Raw genomic sequence first — 3,822 nt, 5'->3', positions numbered from 1 at the left:
TTAAGGATCATTTTTGAACCATAAACTGAACCAGATCTGAACCAAAAGGAGTAGGGAGAGATAATACCTGATACAGAGAAATAATATCTCTCAATGGAGGTGTTCACGCCCAAGGTAGGATCCAAAATCTGCTCCCACTGAAGATGGCGTAGTGTAGGGTGGAGCAGAATCAACAGTGTTTTCCAAAAGAACTTGATCCTTCTCAAGAATCACCTGGACGGCTTGTGAATACAACTCCCACCAATCTTTTCTCCAAAAGATTGGAATCAAGATCCAATCTTGATTTCTCCCAAGGAATGGAGATCGAACTGCTGTAGGCGGCGGCTGCAGGAAGGAGGCGGCTAGAAAGTATTTGCAGGGAGCAGAATTCTCTCTTCTGTGATTTCAGCTCTGAAGACAAGACTATCTGTTGCTGATGATTGTGTTATAAAGACTACCGCCCCCTCTTCTTTTTATAGACTTAAAGGGATCAGCTCCTAATCCCATTAGGAGTTGCTAACCCAAATCATATATGGATTAGAAGTCCCTTTAAGATAAGGGATAACCCTTATCTTATCAGCAGATTGGATCAACCATCTCCTAATCTAATTAGAAAGTTTCCAGATCTAAATCTCATTTAGATCTTGGACTCTCTCTGTGGATAGGGTGTGGGCCCAATCCTATCAGCTGATCTTATCTCAGAATTCACCCCTTAATGACTAATCAAATTAGCCCAGTTCGGAATGGGCTTAAGGCCCATATAAGGTTATGTATTCATTTAGCCTTCCTAACTGCTGCCCAGTTGGGCTTCCTTGTATGGTGTGGGACCCAAACGTTGATCTACACATCAGCCACATGGGTTCAGCCCAGCCTTTGTTACAAGGCCTAGCTGAATACACTGTTGTGGACAGTGCACTCCCTAAAACACATTAGATGGGCTCTATGGGCCCAACACTTACCCTCTCAGGGACTGTGGGCAGATGCAAGATTAGCCCATCAGGTATTATCCTCAATGGTCTTACACTTAACCTCTCAGCCCATAATGATCATACACTGCCTGACAAGAAAGGACTTCTCCCTTGGCTGCAAGGAACAGTGTTGCACTCTCTCAAGTATTGATCCCGAGAATTAAAAGCTTTTGCAAATCATTTCGAAATCATAATTTATATACTTTTATATCTCATATAAAATATATTTTGCAAAACAAATCTCAATGATTGAAATCAGCTGCCGGCAGTCTTGGTTTCCATCAGTGAGATTGCATCCCCGATCATTAGCTTTGTCCGACAAAGGGGCTGATCCTGTCACTATGATCACCCACTCAGATGAATTCTCAGACTGCCCCAACATTCCTATGTTTTGACCCCCGCTAAGGATCTCATTGATTGGTACATCAAAGACAACCTAATCTAACACCTAGTGCCATATCATAATCGAGTTTAGGGGTCGGGTGTAACTTTCTAGTTTTGCCCATCAATCTCCAAGGTCTAGGGCAATACTGGAAATCTTGTCTAGTTCAAAGATTCAATTAATCCTACACTGTATGTGCCTAGGGTCTCACCCCGGTAGCTGAGACAAGCCACCTCAACTGACTTGATGGCACCACAATGTCAGCCTTGTCAGGATAGGTCTCCCCAGACCGACCCACTGGCTGTGAACATTCTAAACTAACACGAGTCTCATTAAGTGTCCAGTTTAAGGGTATTACACAGAAACATACCAAGGGAACATGAATCAAATATGCATTTTTATTCATTTACAATAAACTCATGAAGTGCATCATTTTGATTGAAGCTAAGGGCATACAGAACTGTCTAACATTCTACTTGAGAGATCGAAGGACTACCTGATGGGCATAGGTTTAGTATATCTTGAGTGAAAATATTAAATAAAATTGGAAAGACTTCAGCTTTTGAAAATGAAAACTAATCTTGGTAAATCGAACCCATAAATATTCATTGCATTGGTTAGGTGGACCAAAAGCCCTAGCGATTCCATCCTTTGCAGATTCGATTAGTGATCACCTTCGCTATTATTTTCTTATGCTAGATTATATTTTCAATAGTTCTTGCTCAATTCTGAATTTTGGTTGTCCAGATAATTGGGGAAGATTGTGGTTCTATTAATTATTTTGTTAAATCCCCGTGAGAACGATATTTTATACTATTTGATAACTAGTGCACTTGCTAGGGTTATATATTTATAGCTATCATGTTTTTGGCGCCGTTCCCAGGGATTTAATCCTAAAATAATATTAGAATTTGTTAACGTTGATTAATTTGGACATTTTATTTCTGTTTTTATTGTCTTTTTATTTTTGTTATTATTTTTATTTTTGTTTATTTGTTCGAATTCTTGCTGGTTCAGATTTACTTGTGCATGACACACACTAGATTGGAAGGATTAGCAGAATTCGATCCTTAGATTGAGAGGACCCTTCACTTGTTGCAAAGGCCCAACAAAGGAAAAGCAAGAGAGGAGGCTGCTATTTGCGAACCAGCCATAGAGATTGAAGGAGAGATGGCAGAAGGAAATCACACCCTCTTGGACTATGCTTGTCCAAACATTGATGGGGCAACATCCAGCATTTGCAAGCCCACCATTCATGCCAACGTTGAAATCAAGCCTACAATAATTCAAATGATCCAGACAAGTATTCAGTTTAGTGGGTTACCAAGTGATGACCCTAATACACACATTGTTAACTTCTTAGAAATATGTGACACGTTTAAACATAATGGAGTTAGTGATGATGCTATTAGGGTTAGATTATTTCCTTTTTCATTGCATGATAGAGCTAAAGATTGGCTTAACAAACTCCTTGCAAGAAGTATCACCACTTGTAATGATCTAACCCAGAAACCAGAAATTTTTGACTAAATATTTCCTACCCTCCAAAACAGCAAAGTTAATTAATGATATTACTACTTTTGCTCAATTTGAGAGGGAATCCTTGAATGAAGCATGGGAACGATTCAAGGAGATGCTTAGGAAGTGTCATCACCATGGGATACTAACTTGGTGACAGATTAAAACTTTTTACAATGGTATTAACCCCTCTAATCAATCTATTATTGATGCAGTTGCAAGTGGTACATGAAGGGATGAGAGGTCCATCATATGGATGCCCAAATCTTGCAAAATAAAGGGGGCAAATTTCATAAATTTTTCTCTCCCTTTAATTGGGAATTACATTCCCTTTTAGAAAATCATATTTTCAAGAATCAATCTTGAACCATAAACTGAACCAGATCTGAACCAAAAGAAGTAGGAGAGGATTATACCTGATATGGAGAAATAATATCTCCCAACGAAGGTGTTCACGCCCAAGGAAGGATCCAAAGACTACTCCCACTGAAGATGGTGCAATGTAGGATGGAGCAAAATCAGCAGTGTTCTTCTCCAAGAACTCTGTCCTTCGTAAGAAACAGTAGGATGGCACGTGAGCACAGCTTCCTATCAATTCATTCTCAAAGAACTGATGTCAAGATCAAATCTTGACTTCTCCCACACTAGAGATCGAACTGGATGTCTGGCGACTGCAGGAAGGAGGCGGCAAGAAAGATTTTCGCAGGGATTGCAGAAATCTTTCTTCTGGATTTCAGCTCTGAAGAGAATGTGGGTATCTGTCTCTGTTTCTAAAGGCTGCCACCCCCTCCTCCTTTTTTTAATCCTAAAAGATCAGCTCCTAATCCAATCAGAGGCTACTGATCCAAATCATATTTGGATTAGACATCCTTTTAGGTGATAAGGATAAACCCTCATCTTATCAGAAGATTAGATCAACCTTCTCCTAATCCCATATTTAACCTATTAAATAAGTCCAATTCGAAATGGGATTTA

The 3,822-nt window shown here is 39.6% G+C and overlaps 1 non-coding gene across 1 annotated transcript; it reads right to left on the bottom strand.

Moving 5' to 3' along the window:
* Positions 1-2,884: 2,884 nt before the first annotated feature.
* Positions 2,885-2,991, bottom strand: LOC148861101 (small nucleolar RNA R71). The gene has a single exon (XR_016095255.1). It is a non-coding gene; the product is annotated as a small nucleolar RNA R71 (small nucleolar RNA).
* Between the last annotated feature and the right edge of the window lie 831 nt (positions 2,992-3,822).

The sequence above is a fragment of the Nelumbo lutea genome, chromosome 4 (genome assembly GCF_056320005.1).
Source record: "Nelumbo lutea isolate HS-2025 chromosome 4, American lotus-T2T, whole genome shotgun sequence".
Lineage (NCBI taxonomy): Eukaryota > Viridiplantae > Streptophyta > Magnoliopsida > Proteales > Nelumbonaceae > Nelumbo > Nelumbo lutea.
Note: the sequence above shows the minus strand (reverse complement) of the source record. Positions and strands in the feature narration are given on the sequence as shown.